Here is a 17023-nt window from a genome sequence, read left to right on the forward strand (position 1 = left end):
AATATAGTCTCCATCCAATCGCATCAAAATATGTCATAACTGATTCACTCAAATGTAAAGTGTCAAGCGTATGATCGGGAATATATTTGCAAACCTAAAATTTGTGGTGTTGAATGCTATCAAACCACCAAATTGCATCATCTTCAAAGTCGACGGAGGTTGATGGCATCGGCTTAGTAGTGGGTGTTCGCGCTCGTGGCTGTTGCACACATCGCCCTCCACGGAGAACAACGAGTACGGGAACATGAGCGGGTGGAGATTGCAAAATTGAATTGGAGCTGCTCGGAATTTTGATTATCGATGGCGTGACAAGTCGACGACGGTCTCTGCCAAGAGTGACCAGCGAGCGAGATGGATTCCCTGATTTGTTTCTTGTCATCACCATAGATTATTGATTGTAGGAAAAAGAAATAACAGCATTGGAATATTCAGTGTAGAGGAAGATCTATCAGAGTGGTGTGTTAGAGTAAGGAAGACCGGTGGTGGCATTTGGTACATTCAGCTATAGGTAAGGAAGAGATAAAGGTTTGGTTTCTTGGTTTTTTGATGATAAGGGGAGAAAGAAGAATTTGTTTGGGAGTCAAACTTTCAAAGATTTAAAAAGGATTTAAAAAGGATTTAAAAAGGATTGGTGATTTGGTGGGGTCAAAGAAGAGTTACAAAGCGTGTGGGATTGGTTGGCGGAAAAGAAAAAATGGAATTGGGGGAAAGGAAGAGAGAATTTTGGCGGCAAGGGGAAAATTGGTGGGTTTTTGGATGTACTAACTTGCGCCGATTTATGGAGGGGTTGCTAACACGCACTGTTAATGAAAGGGCATGGTTTTCAGAACCGGACCGGTTAGCGAACCGGTCATGCTATCGGTTCATTGGTTCAACCGGTCGATCGACCGGTCAGAAGAATCGGACGACGTCATAATTATTTAAAAAATTAAATAAAAATACCAAAAATATTTAATAAAAAATAATTTTTTATATCACAAGTCATATTCAAAGCAAGTGATAACATATATAAGTTAAAAACCATAAAATCAAGTGAAACAAAATGATTCAAATTAACTACAACATAATATTTAAGTTAAAACATATTAAATAATAAATATAATTATATAACTATAATTAAAAAATAAATTTTGGGTTAAAAAAATCATAACAAAATGATATTGTTTGGTTTAATTTTTTTTAAAAACAATCCCACATGGCTAAGAAACATAGAAGAGCGTCCCAAAAGTCTAAAAAGTAAAAATATGAGAACAAAATAATCTCACATTGCTAAGAAACATAGAAGCGCATCACAACTAACTTCTATAAATAATAGAGGTAATTTGGCATTCAAAATCATAGAGCCTTTTGGTGAGCATTGAGTGAACTATTCTTTCACTTCAATCAAGCTCGAATTTTAGGCTTCAATCGAGCTTCTAATTTTTTTTTTGAGTTCAAGTTTCAATATTATATTTCGAGTTTGAGTTGAACTTGATAATTTTTAGCTTGTGAGTTTGAGTTGAGTTGAGCTTACTTTTAAAGTTTTCAAGTTCGAGTCGAGCTCAGCAATACTCGAGTTCGACTTGGCTCGTTTAACAAACGAAGTTGTTTGGTTTAATTGTTTTTTAAAAAAAAAACAAAAATCCCGGTTTTCCCAGTTTTTTTCGGTTTTCAGCCGGTCCGATTCGAATGGTTCAGCGGTTCTGACCGGTTCACTAATAGCGGTTCAACCGGTTTAGATTGAACCGGACTAAGCAACGATTCCCGGTTGAACTGGTTGAACTGGCTGGTCCAATCCGGTTTTCAAAACAGAGTGAAAGGGTGTGCATAGGGTCAGGGAGAAACCCCCTTATTGTCGCGCGACTCCAGCTCCAAATCGGTTGATATTTTTCTTGTTTTGGTTAGTTCTCATTCTCGATTTCATCCGAGTTCAAATAAAATTTATTGGCTCCTTATAAAATCAAAATTTGAAATTATCGTAAATGAAATGAAAATAAAAAAAGTAAAATAAAATAAAATAAAATAAAATGGGTTACATCCCATTAAGCGCTATTTTTTAACGTTGTTAGTTCGACGACCCAATTTTTAAAGCCTGGGTTGTTCCAATTTGATTTCCTCCACTAATCTGACTTGAGCGTTTTCACAATACAAATTCAATCTTTGGTCATTCACTTTAAGCTGAGCTCCTAATTATCTTATATTTTTACCGTGTCATGAGGAAATACCTAAGTCACAGTAAAACGCCCTGGCCACTTCGATCAAAGCTTGCCTAAAAAAATTTTAAGTTTAGAATTAAACAATAAAACCTTTGATTAACATTTAATGTTTTAAAAGAAATCCTGCGATCATAGAATTCTTTCATCTTCTCTTTGAATATTCAGGTATTATCGTAAGCGTTTCTTCGTATTTCTTTAAATTCGTGAATGTATAACTTTCACACTTCTTTGATCACTCCCATTTCCATGTTTCATTGCTTTACTGCCCAAACAGTTTGATGTTAAAGTTCAGCCAAAAAATGACATTGTTTACCAAAAACAAGTCGATAAGGTGACATTCCAATGAGACCTTTGTAATTGGTTTCGTATGCCTATAATGCCTCAAGCAATTTAATGCTCCAATCCTTTTAATTCGACTTGACAATTTTCTCAAAGAGCGCCTTAATTTCACGAGTTGATAATTCTTCTTGTCCATTTGTTTTTGGATAGTAGGTCATGGCAATTTTTTGAGTCACGTCAAATTTCTTCATAAGCGCCTCGATAATCCAATTGATGAAATGGATGCCTCAATCACTTATTATTGCCCGTAGTGTGCCAAACCTGGAAGAGATAAATTTTTCAGAAAATTCACAGTTGTTCTAGCATCATTATTACGGGTAGCTTTAGCTTCTACCCATTTAGAAGAGTAATAAAAAACAAGAATTATATATGTATTTCCAAATGAAGAAGTAAAGGGACCCATATAATTGATTTCCCATACATAAAAAATTTCACAGATATGAATCGATTTTAAAGATATTTCGTTCCTACGGCCTACATACTTGCTCGTTGACACTTTTCACATGTTTTATAGTAAATATAAGTTTTTTTTCCAAAAAGAATAGACGACTAAAAGAAAACGCATTCTAAAATTTTGTGAGATGTCCACTTTGGTCCAAAATGACTACCACAAGAATATGAATGAAAAAATTTAAGGTAATGCTTCCAAAGGTAAGAACCATCCCAAATGTAAAACTGATATTCTCTCTTAATATAATTAATTCATGCTATTGGTAGATCCGATGGTATTTTATATGTGGCTAAATATTTTACCATATCAGTGAACCATGGGGAAGTTCCTCTTTGCGCCAACATCAAATGTTCTTCCGAAAATTCTTTTTTAATTGTTGGTCATTCATGGAGAGAGGAATTCAACTTAAGTGGTCGGCCACCAAATTCTTGCATCCTTTCTTATCCTTAATTTCCAAATTGAATTCTTGAAGAAGTAAAATCCACCAGATAAGTCTTGACTTCACTTACATCTAGCTAAATAGTTTACCATATTGACGAACCATGGGGAAGTTCCTCTCTGTGCCAACATCAAATGTTCTTCCAGGAATTCTTCTCTAATTGGCTAGTCAGTCGTGGAGAGAGGAATTCAACTTAAGTGATTGGCCACCAAATTCTCCCATCATTTCTTATCCTTGATTTCCAAATTGAATTATTGAAAAACTAAAATCCATCATATAAGTCTCAGCTTCACTTCTTTCTTGTTCATTAAATATCACAATGTCGCATGGTTAAAATAAACAAAAATGTTATTTCCTAACAAATACAATCTAAACTTTTCTAAGGCAAATATTATAGCAAAAAGTTCTTCTTTTGTTGTAGAATAATTTTTATGTGTTGGATCTAAGGTGTGGGATGCATAGGCAATGATGTGCAACACTTCACCGACTTTTTGACCGAGAATTATGAAAACACTAGTATTTGAGGCATCACACATGAACTCGAAAGGATATTCCCAATTTGGTTGTTGTACAATCGAAGTTGATATTAACTTTTCTTTTAGAATGCCGGACGAGTCCTTGTATTCTTGGTTGAAATCAAAGATTTAATATTTTTGGAGTAGATTGCATAACGATTGTGCTATCTTTGAGAAGTCTTTGATGAACCTGTGGTAAAATCATGCATGGTAAAGAAAAGAACGTATTTACCTTACAGTTGTAGGGTAAAAGAGTGAGTGAATAATATCAATCTTGGATTTATCGACCGCAATCCCATCAGAGGAAGATACATGTCCTAGAATCAACCCTTTATCAACCATAAAATGATAATTTTGGTAATTTAAAATGAGGTTGAATTCTAGACATCATTTCAAGACATTAGCTAAATTAAGAAGGCATTCGTCGAAAGTGTTATCATAAACTATGAAATCATCCATGAAAACCTTTATGTCTTTCTCGATGTAACCCAAAAAGATGCTAAGCATACATATTTGAAATGTAGTAGGTGCATTGTAAAATCCGAAGGGTATTATTTGATAATCAAAACTCCTGAAGGTACATGTAAAATTCATTTTTTCTTAATCTTTTGGCATTAATGGATCTGGAAGAAACCTAAAAATCCATCAAGACAACAATAGTGAGTTTTACCAGCTAATATTTCTATCATTTGATATGTAAAAGGTATAGGAAAATGATATTTTCTAGTTAAAGAGTTCAGCTTCCTATAATCAATGCAGACATGCCATCCATTTTAAACTCCGAACTAACTCACATTCTGAGTTTTCAATTACCGTAACTTCGGTTTTATTAGGAACCACATGGATCGAACTTGCCCAATTACTATTCAAGATTCGATAGATAACATCTGCAGCAAGAGGTTTTTCGAATTTCTTTCTTTACCACTTCCATCATTAGTGGATTTAACCAGCGTTGTCATTCACATGACGGTTTAGCTCCTTCTTCAATCTCGATCTTATGCATACAAGTCAAGGGATTAAGTCTCTTAATGCCGGTGATAGTCCACCCTATGGCCTCTTTGTGCGCGCACAAGACAATTACAAGGTCTTGTTCCTCTTCTTTCATCAACTAGCTTGAAATTATTACCAACAAAGTGTCATTTTCTCCCAAAAATGCATACTTCAAGTGATCCAGTAACTGCTTCAATTCAATTTTGGGAGCCTGCAAAATAGTAGGTAAAATTTTAGAATTTGAAGGCGAAATAAGTTTATCCGAATAAATAGATTTTTTTTCAAACTCCTTAATTTCCCAGTCAAATTAATCCAATTCTTACACATATCATAAAAAATAGTTTCTATAAATTCATTAACTACAGGATCAATGACATCAACAAAATTTAAGATTTAAATATTATCAGGGTATCACATAGCTTTATAAACATTAAATCTAATGACCTCACCAATGAATCCCATTGTTACAATTATGCTTCTTACATCTATCTTTGTGTTTGTCGTACTAAGGAAAGGTCATCCAAGAAGAATTTTGGAAAATTATTTTTTTCAATCGTTTTCCATGTCAATGACATAGAAATCCGCCGAAAAGATGAGTTCATTTACCTTTACTAAGACATTCTCCAAAACTCCTTCGGGATAAATAATTGAGCGGTTCGCCAACTGAATCATAACTTTAGTATCTTTTAATGGCTCAATAGAGATTAAGTTATAAATAAATAAAGGCATCACATTTATGGATGCTCCCAAATCACACATTGTACGTTTTATGACACTTTTACTAATTTTACATGGGACAGAGAACATACCTTGGTCCTTCAACTTTGGTGGAAGCCTTTGCTAAAAATTTGTGAAAACATGTTCTTCAAAATTGACTTCATGCCCGGTAAGTCTTCTCTTTATAATGCAGAGTTCTTTAAGAAATCGGGCAAACTTCGGAACCTTCCGGGTTACGTCAATAAGTGGAATGTTGATTTCTACCTTTCAAAAAACAACCCAGGTCTCTTTCTCCTCAGCTATTTGTCTTCTTTTGTAAATCTTGAGGGAAAAGGAGGTGGAAAGTCACAAGGAGATACTGCTGAATCAGTTTGTGAATCTTTTTTCTTCTTTCTCCTCCGAGTTTGGTTGTTCGAAAATTGTTCCACTTCGGAGGGTGATAGCGCGTACATTTTCCCATAGATTTGTTTCAGTTTGAGATGGGATTTTACCTTGTGATTCGAAATGACCCATAGCCTTAACCAATTGATTGATTTGCTTGTTCCTCTCTTGTAAGCGTAGCTTGCTGCGATTCTAAAAATTCTTCTAGGATAGATCCAATTTTTCTACGATCAACTCAAGTGATGATTTCTGCGGTTGATAAGGTTACTATAGAGGTGGTTTCGATTGATAGCCTTAATTACGCCTAAGGTTTTATGTATAGTTGAAGTTTGGTTGATATCTCTACCCCGGTTGTATGTATTGGCGAGAGGGTTATAAGGCCTCAGGGTGGTCTCAAAAAAATTTCCCACAACATTAACTTGGGCGTTGGTATTTTCTTGTAGCATCAAGCAGCAATCCGTCAGATGATCTATCATCGTGCATATCCCGCATAATCTTGTCGGTCCAATCTTACGTGCGACAATACATTAAATATGCCAATTAATATTTTGATTTTATTTTCAAGGGAAACAATGCTTACCTCATGAACCCATTTTAAACAGTCATTTTTGTCCTAAATTATATCTATATCCATATTATTATTATTATTAAATAATAATTATATTTTATTACAAGCCCAACTACAAATTAAACTTGGGGCCCAATTATAACCCGGAGCCCAATTTACAAGAAACCCGAGACTAAGCCTTCAAACTTGACCCAAATACAAACTAGGTTCAAAACTCGATCCAGGCCCAGAAGTCAAGCCCAGTTAAAGACCCAAGCAACTAGGGTTTCCCATATTAGCTCCAGCCTCCTCATCACAACCGTCTGATCAAGATGGAGATGGAGGGCCCAGATTACATCAGATTTAGGGTTTTAACCCTAATTTTTTACTACGCCACCGCCAAGACTGTCCACCTGTCGCATGTGTTCCGCACCCTCTCGAATCTTCAGCCACCGAGACACAGCTATCGCCTCACCGACCAAATCGAAGAAATATCTAGGTGTATTTAATGCACCCACCCAATTCACGGTCGCCCCTGGTGACTCATCGTCATCTATGATAAGTCATAGTCGCCCCTATGGTGAGTCACCGCAATAGCCCCAGTGACTCATGCAGCTTATCCTTTCTGACCGGTACGAACAAAGTACCATGGGTCCTATATAAGGAACCCTAAACCTGTAAGAGAAAAATAGACCATGATCTATTCAAAAAAATATAATAGAGAGAGAAAACAAAACCACCAAAAATATAACAACCAAGAAACCGAGCAGGAAAAAACTTAACTCATTGTCAACACATAAGCCGAACGTCGCTGGAGAATGTCCTTTAAACTGAGGTAAAACCTTTAATTTTGTTTATATCTAGGGTGATCTAAGGGTTTTTAGGAAGAAAGAATGTATGATTTGGGTTTAGGGACCAAAGAGCTTCGATTTGGGTTTTTTTTATGTCACTGACCGCCGTGGAGGCAACAGAGAATGTCGACGGACAATGGCCGGTGGTTGCCGACCTAGCTCCGGCGAAAGAATTTTAGAGAGAAGTCAAAGCTTCTCTCTTTTAGAGGGCGAGGGAAAATGGATAAATGAAGGTTGAAGGCCTTTAGGGGATGGTTTTAAGGTATTTATATCCATCTTTATACAACGTCATTTTGGGGAAGGGTTATCTGTGTATTTAGCACATGGGAAAATCATTCCCACAATCCCTCTAATTTTTTAACTTTTTGATTTAGTCACTGAAATTAAGTCTCACGAATTTTAATTTTAATTTGGATCTTAGATTTTATTTTATTTTTATTTTAGTCACTATCTTTATGTATATGCATTTTTAGGTAATATCTGATTTAGTCCTTTTATTTTAATAATTTACATTTTAATCCCGAATAATGATTAATGTTAAATTATCATTTTAGTACCTCGATTTTATAACTTTTTTGTTAGGCCTATTACTTTTGTTTGTTTTGCATTTTAATCCTCGAATTTAATATTTTTAATTTTAAATAATATTATTGGATTATTTACAATTATAGTGCCTAACATATGAGATATTTTTGCTAATTATGATATTTTAAATATTATTTTACTCAAGTAATTTATAAAAGCACATCTTAACTGACAAGGAGTGTGTTTCCAAGAATTGTTCGAATAAAATAATATATTTTATATTCACATGAATTTATTTTTATATTCTTAATATATGTGTTTTATCTAAATTCTGGGTTGTATTATTTTATACGATGAATTCATAAAAATACTCCCTTAATTGACTAGGAAGGTATTTTCTAGGATTATTCATACAAAATAGTATACCTGATATTTCTAAAAAAGTATCATAATGTTATTCAAATTTACCAATTTTAATATTAAGATGACATATAATCGTTTAAGTACCGATATTTTGGCATTGTGGGGGTGCCAATCCTTCCCCACACGTAACCGACTCACGAACCCTTTTCAAAGTGAATTTCTGGTTAATCGCAAATCAATTTTTTATCTTTTAAAATTATTTTTCTTAAAATTATTTTAAGAGGAATTTTTAGGTATTCAACCTACCTAACCCAAAGGTTGATGACGACTTCAAATTTGTCTATTTATTTATTTATTTATTTATTTCAAACCCAACATGTTCCTAAAATTAAGTTGGATTGATCCCCTAAAAGCCCTAAAAAGTCGCAGAGACTGTTTCGACAGCTTGGTGACTCCGCTGGGGACTTTTCTAGAGAGTCAAGCTATAATAGATTATATGTCATATTTTTAGTTGAAAATAGAAAATATGAATGATATTTAAATTTTGATGATTAAATTTTGTTTGCATGACATCACATTTTTTTAGTTATACTAATGTGATTAGTTTTCGTGTTTCAGATTTCTAACCTTTTTTGGTTTGATTGTTCTGGGATCAAGGTAAGGGGATGTGAGTTTCGCTTCACACACTATAGTTGTTTGAATTTGAGAGTCTTCTAATTGTGCTATGTCCCATTAGGTAGGGGTGAACGCTACGCTTACGTGAGAAAAATTATTTTTCTCTGCATGGGCTTTAGCAAGTAACCTCTAGGATACATATGCCTCATGTTTACGAGTGAAACATCGAGTTTCCTTGCATGGACATGGGGAAATGAATCCTCTCGAGTTGAACTCAATCCGTTTAAGCCTATAATGGGTGAGGATCGAGGGTCTGCCAGGCTAAAGGGGTACCAGCAAAGAACAATTCGAGTACCCTGTCAGTAGTACCAAATTTCTGTCTGTTTTATACTAAATTTCTGTGTGTAAGGGAAATTTACTCTAATATTTTCCTCGAATCTATTTATGTATTTTGCAAAAGAATGAGAATTAAAATTATGCGGTTAGGTTTTATATCTCTATGTGAAGCATGCGAACTAGAAAAATGTGGTTAGGATTTTCTAACTAAATAAAAGTATAATTGGTAATGTTTATAATATATTTTTCTTGATTATTTGATTATTGATTGTATATACTAACACAGTCTGATTTTTGTTTTTGTTTTTTTGTACTGTTGCATTACATGATCATGACATAATCAAAAGGTGTTGATTTGTGAGTGGTCATCAAAGTAAAAGGTTTCATAATGAACAAAGTGTTTCATGATCAAGTAAACTATAACACAGTCAGGGAATGAAATCTTGAGGAAACTCTGAAAATAGTGGAGAGCTATCCACTCAAAGATTGTATGTCCAATGAAGAGTAAAGGGAGATATGAGAGATAAGAGAACAAATGTCCAAGATGATGGATAGAGTAGTTGCTTTGGCCAAACGAAAGGATATTTCTGCAAAAGAAAAGAAAGAGCTCAATGAAGATGATCTGGCAATGTCAGATATACAAGGAATTACTTCAGAACAAGTGGATCCTGGTCAATTTGAGAAATTATGCATAGTTACCATTCGTATCAACGAATTATCTGGAAATACCAAAGAAATGGTGACAATTGTAGAGGTTCCCAGAGTTGAAGAGAAGTTATGCAATCAAAACTCATTGGTATTTAAGAGTTTGCTCCCAAAGTCAGAGACTCAAGTTTAATCCAAGCCAAGAGGTGGTTCTCATTTTGATTCTATCCTTATACCATATAAGGAGTTATACGATAAGCTACTAGAAGCCTGCGAGGTGGCTCCACATTATGTGAAACCTTGGCAACCTCAGTATCCAATTGGTATGATAGCAATGTTCGTTATGAATATCATACAGAAGTTTAAGGGCATTCCATTGAGAACTACACTGCCTTCAAGCATCGAGTCCAACATCTTTTGGATCATGGAATCTTAGAGATTGAGATGAAAGATTGACCTAATTTGGTAACTGATTATCCTGTTAGATTGGTACCAAAAGTGTTCAAAGATAAGGGTATAAGTGGGGGCATCCAAAAAAAAGAATGTTTGCTAAAGTATGAGGCTCAAACATGTCATTTAAGGAATAAAAATGATAAACTAAGTACAGAGATGGAAGCCATGCGTAATAGTTTTCAAATGATCAATTTAGCCTTTAAAAATGTTGGTATAGGAAATGCCCCGGAAGATTGGACAATAGGGGTCATTAAACTAAAAAACGACGCTGAAAATTGGAAGAAGAATTGCAAGACACAGGAAGGTCGAGCCAAGAAGTTCTCTTATGATTTACGGATTGCAGAAGAAAGACGCAATAAAACCGTTATCAACTTGGGAAGATGCCAAGCTGAAAATCATATATTGAATATATCTATAGCCAACATGGAAGCTTCATATCATCCCCACAAGCATGAGAATGATGTTGAACTAGAAGTCACTAGGGCCAAAAAAAGATATTAATGAACTTTGTGGATGATTACGGAGATCTTGTACGGGAACTTTGTAGTCACCAAGATTTTCTTACAAGGGAAAATGAACAACATTATCTACAACTCCAAAAATTAACACAAAAGCTACTGGAAAAAGACGATGTCATGAAGGAATCTACTGCCCAATCAAATAATATGGCTCATAAATTGGTTGATTTAGCTGGCTTTACAATAGAATTAAAGTAGATTAACAACTCAACACCTGAGTATCGGTGGAAAGTAACTTGGATTTTAAGAGAGATAGATAAATTAGGAGTTAAAGTTATTCCTTATATGTAAAGTTTGTTTAATGTATCAAAATCTTTTATGTTTAGTGAAAGTTGTTTTAAGATGGCCACTCTTGAATGACACCTTTTTCATATATGCATTTGTATTGCACAGTTTGTATTTCCACTTCTGCATTTTCGCATTTGCATCTTTTGCATCTTTACATTCACATCTATACGTCATACATTGCATAGCATATTAACATGCGTCAATCATGAAAACATGGGAGTAATTTATGAAGGATATTATGGCAGAAGTTCTGAAAGGTACTTAAAGTGACCCGAGGCGTATCTCTAAAAAATCGAAAGCAATGAATGAAATATCAACACGTGTTAGTAGAATCGAGAGAATCCAGGAGTAACTTGTAAAGACCCAACAAGAGATGTTTGATGAAGCAAGAAAGTTCCAAGTTGAGTCCAATGAACAAATATCCAAGCTGATGAACATGATGGTTATAGTAATATATGGGGGGGAAACATTAGAGGACCCTATTGTGCAAGAAAAGAAGAAAACTTCGAGTGAGAATCTGAATGTTAATGGTGCAACCAATGTAATGATAATAAAGGACCAAGAACCTATTGAAGAATGTGGCAATCTGATTCAAATCCAAAAATCGCATACAATTCCAGAAAATGCGACAGAGATCATGCTAGAAAAAGCAAAACTTGAGGGTGAAACTTTTAACATGAAAGTGCCCATTTTTGACTTGATATCCCCTTTAATCAAGAGTCAATACCTCACCCCAAGACCTTTAAAAGTGAAAACTAGCCCATCTGCTTATGGCTATGACCCAAATAGTGCTTGTAACCTTTATCTGGAGGCATTGGGCCATCCCACTGACAAGTGCATACCATTGATGGAAGAAACAGAAAAGCTCGGGAGTCTTGATACAAGAAATGATCAAGAGATGGGGAGCAAATGAGGACAAAGACCCTAGTCTGATTACATACCCAACATTCTAGGAGTAATGGGGCATTCTAGATAAACAAGTGGAGGTCATTATCCACCACAGTAGTACCTTATATTGAAAGCATCTTGTTTTAATATGTTTTTTGTTCTTTCTCATCTTTTTTGTAAGGTTATTTAAATAAATTTGTGTTGGTTTAAAAATGGTGAACATTGAATCAAATTTGTAATCTTGCAGTTCTTAGAATATCAACTGAATTAAAAACTCTTTAAGTAATTAGAGTTATAAGTATTTGACAAAGTGACAAGGTTGAAAACTGATAAAACAAGAACCCTCGACCTTACCCCATAAGATACACACTCGAGCACCATACGCTTCTCTTACAAGGACCAATATAGCCTTCTCTTTTTATAAGGAAATGAACAAGAGGTTGGTATTCAGGTATGCATAGGAGCGGACGACATGGGGCATCTATTGTGTATGACATTGTAAAATCGACTAGATTACACTTATGTTGAGGACGTTCAATGATGATCATGATCTTCACAGATGGAATAGTTAGGTTAATCTAGTTTAGGTCAGTTGCTTAGAAAAATATGATATTTTTTTGATTTTCAACAACACTTAGACTATAACAGGTTCTTCTTGACAAACTTAAGAAATTGAATTCATATACCCAGAATATACTTATATACGTATACAATAAAGCTTGAGCTATCCCTCTAGAGCAAATGGTTAAACGCCTCGGCTTTATGGAGAAGATTCAGCTAGCCCGATAAAGGCGATTATAATATATATATATATATATATATATACAATAAAGCTGAATTCAGCTAGCCAAATAATGGCAAATTAAATCAAATTTATCTAAGTAAGGAGTTTCGGTAAAGATGGACTAAGGGAGTTAAGGAACACCTGTTATAGTCAATTTCACACGAGCACTCAGGAATTTCATTTTTAGATCGATATTTTTTCACTACCTTTGTTAGAGAAGTCTACGAAGCTTGAAGAAATGGAAGATTTCAGAGACCCGAAATAGAAGTGTTCTAGAAAGTCTAGTAATTGATTATTCTAGTTGCATCATTTTGTCCGCATCTGATTAAAATACCAAGACAAGAAAGAGGGTCTTGTTGTAATCTTCGCAAGTACTAAGGAAGAAAAGACATATTTGATGACTAAAACCTTAGAAAATAGGAAAGCCAGCATGAAGCCAACCTATCAATTTTGACACTTGTCAAAGAATTATAACTTTAAAAATATTAAAAGAGCTGTTGATCCTTTTGATATTCTGTGAACTCATGTTTATGATTTTATTCAATTGTGAGCTTGAATTAAGGAGTAATACTTTACAAAATTCTTTCGTTCTTTGGTTTTTAAAAAAAATTAAAGAAAGGAGAAAAACATTTTCAAACAATACAATCTCTCTGAAGTAGATCTTGGTAGCTAAAACACATCTTAGACACAGAGATTATGATTAGATTTATTATTGGAGCAAGAAATGATGAATGTGGGGCACTTTTTGAAGGTCCGTATCATTTAAAAGTATTAACGTGGGACACTTTTTTGAAGGTCCGTATCATCCAAAAGTATTAATGTGGGGCATTTTTTAGGCCCATACCATATGGAATACAAGATCATTGATTTGAGCGGAAATTTATTGAGACATGAGGGTGTGAAGAATGAAAATGGTGAAACAAGGACAATAGAGCTTACCATACATGATCGTTTTGTCCATCATACAGTTGTATTATTCTAGTAATTTCACATACATTACTGTTGTCGAGCCAAAGCGTCCCACTTGTATTCCCACTGAGTTTTGGTGTCCTTATAATACTATATAAAAGCTCATAACTCTATGCAAAGAGTTCACCTGGTTGAAAAATAGGCAGAATCCATAGGAGATGATGAATATGTTGTCAAGTTTTTTTACAAACCAGTAACTATGGTGCTGAACCAATATTGAAATCGCATGGTGCTTCCATTTTTTAACCCAAGATGAAGGTTGCCTTATACAACCCCAAGGTTAAAAGTGAGAAATGATGAAGATTTCTTTCCGCGGAAGGGGCGATGGAATTTTAACAGCAAGAAACTAGTGGAGCTAACTAAGGTTGAATGATAGGCTGTTGTTAAACGTTTCAGCATGATGTGGTACAAATAGCCTTGTTTGAGATCCGGTTAGATATGGAGACATGAAAGGAATTAGGATAGATCCTCCTTGTGATGTATTTCAAGAGTCAAATTAGAACAGACGCTGCTCTCTTAGTGATCTTTTTCGAGTTACACAGTCCCCAAATATGGTAGATCCTCTTTTCAAAGATAAAAGCTCTATTGAATTTCTACACAAGTTCAGACGAAGAAAGTCAGTCTTACCAGGGGCAAGAATTTCCTGGGGCAAGAAGAAATTGACACAACTCAAGACTTGCAAAAGTACATGCTGGTACAAAAAAAAGTAAAGATAACTTAATCAAGAAAAGAATGAAGATTGCTCTTGCAACCATCTCCTTCAAAGATAAAGAAAACATGCATTTATACATGATACATGAATGTGTCATTGCATCATACATCATTTTATCATACATCTTCCTCATAATAATATATGAAAAATATGTTTTGAGAATTTTTTGTCTCTCTTAAGATGGTTTCCTTAGAAACTTCAATCGTGGCTTTCTGGGAACATGTTTTCTAGGAAACTCAATCTTGTTTCCTAAAGTCAATCTTTGACTTCCTCGTGAAGAGAAGACAACCTTTGTTATTCCTGACTCCCTAGTAGAGTCAATCCTTGACTTCCTCATGAAGAGTAGTCAACCTTTATAATTCCTGACTCCCAGTAGAGTCAATCTTTGACTTCCTTGTAAAGAGAAGTCAACCTTTGTTATTTCTAAATCCCTCACGAAGAGGAGTCAATCCTTGACTTCCTCGTAAAGAGAAGTTAACCTTTGTTATTCCTAACTCCCCAGCAGAGTCAATCCTTGACTTTCCTCGTAAAGAGAAGTCAACCTTTGTTAATCCTGACTCCCCAGCAGAGTCAATCCTTGGCTTCCTCATGAAGAGAAGTCAACATTTGTTATTCCTGATTCCCCAGCAAAGTTAATCTTTGACTTCCTCATGAAGAGAAGTCAGTTTTTCAAATTTGGTATTCCCAAAAGAGTAGTGAAGCAAATCAATCACGAGTCTGATATCCCCGGAAGAGTATAGGAGTATATTCTTCTCATTTCAGATATGGTCTTCTTGAAATAGTAGCGAAGAAAATTAATTTCGAGTCTAATCTCCTCGGAAGAGTAGTGAAACAAATTCTTCTTATTTCAGATTTGGTCTTCTCAAAAGAGTAGCGAAGTAAATCAATTTCTAGTCTTATCTCCCTGGAAGAGTAGAGGAACGAATTCTTCTTATTTCAGATTTGATCTTCACAAGAGAGTAGCAAAGCAAATCAATTTGAGTTTGATCTCCCAGGAAGATTAGAGGAGCATATTCTTCTTATTTCATATTTGGTCTTCCCGAAAGAGTAGCGAAAAAAATCAATTTCGAGTCTGATTACCTCGAAAGAGTAGATGAACAAATTCTTCTTATTTCAGATTTGGTCTTCTCGAAATAGTAGGGAAGCAAATCAATCTCGATTCTGGTCTCCCCGGAAGAGTAGAGGAGAAAATTCTTCTTATTTCAGATTTAATATTCCCGAAAGAGTAGCGAAGCAAATCAATCTCGAGTCTGATCTCCCCGAAAGAGTAGAGGAGCAGATTCTTCTTATTTCAGATTTGGTCTTCCCGAAAGAGTAGCAAAGTAAATCAATCTTGAGTTTGATCTCCTTGGAAGAGTAGTGGAGCAGATTCTTCTTATTTCATATTTGGTCTTACTGAAGAATCATTGAAGCAAATCAATTTCAAGGTTTATCTCCCTGAAAAAAGAGAGGAGCAAAGTTGTTTGCCAAAGATTTCTGAAGTCTTATATCCCTGAAAGAATAGTGGAGCAGACTCATTTCCAAAAATTAATCTGACTACCCAAAAAAGAGGAACATATCAAGTCTTATCTCCTTGAAAGAAGAGTGGAGTAGACTCGTTTCCAAAAATTGATCTGACTACCTGAAAAAAAGAGGAATAAATCAAGTCTAATCTCCCTTGAAAGAAGAAAAGAGAAGACTCATCTTCCAAAATTGATCTGGCTACCTGAAAAAGATGAACAAATCAAGTGTGATCTCCCCGGAAAGAATAGTAGAGCAGACTCATCTTCCAAAATTAATCTTACTACCCGAAAAAGAAGAACTGATCAAGTCTGATCCCCCTGAAAGAATAGTGGAGCAGACTCCTCTTCCAAATTGATCTAACTACCCAAAAAAGAGAAACATATAAAGTCTGATATCCCCTGAAATAATAGTGGAGAAGACCCATCTTCCAAAATTGATTTGACTACCCAAAAAAGTGGAACAAATCAAGTGTGATCTCCCCTGAAAGAATAGTGGAGCAAACCTGTCTTAAAAAATTGATTTGATTACCCGAAAAATAGGAACAAATCAAGTCTGATATCCCCTGAAAGACTAGTGGAGCATACCCATCTTCAAAAATTGATCTGACTACCCGAAAAAGAGGAACATATCAAGTCTGATCTCCCCTTAAAAAATAGTAGAGTAGACCCGTCTTCAAAATTGATCTAACTACCAGAAAAAGAGGAAAATATCAAGTCTAATCTCCCCTAAAAGAATAGTAGAGCAGACCCGTCTTCCAAAATTGATATGACTACCTGAAAAAAAAGGAACAGATCAAGTATGATCTCCTCTGAAAGAATAGTGGAGCATACCCATCTTCAAAAGTTGATCTGACTACCCAAAAAATAGGAACATATCAAGTCTGAACTCCCATAAAAGAATAGTGGACCAGACCCGTCTTAAAAAAATAATCTAACTACCTGAAAAAGAGGAACATATCAAGTATGATCTCCCCTGAAAGAATAGTGGAGCAGACCATCT

Source organism: Hibiscus syriacus, unplaced genomic scaffold (genome assembly GCF_006381635.1).
Source record: "Hibiscus syriacus cultivar Baekdansim isolate YM2019G1 unplaced genomic scaffold, ASM638163v2 tig00004797_pilon, whole genome shotgun sequence".
In the NCBI taxonomy this organism is placed as follows: Eukaryota; Viridiplantae; Streptophyta; class Magnoliopsida; order Malvales; family Malvaceae; genus Hibiscus; species Hibiscus syriacus.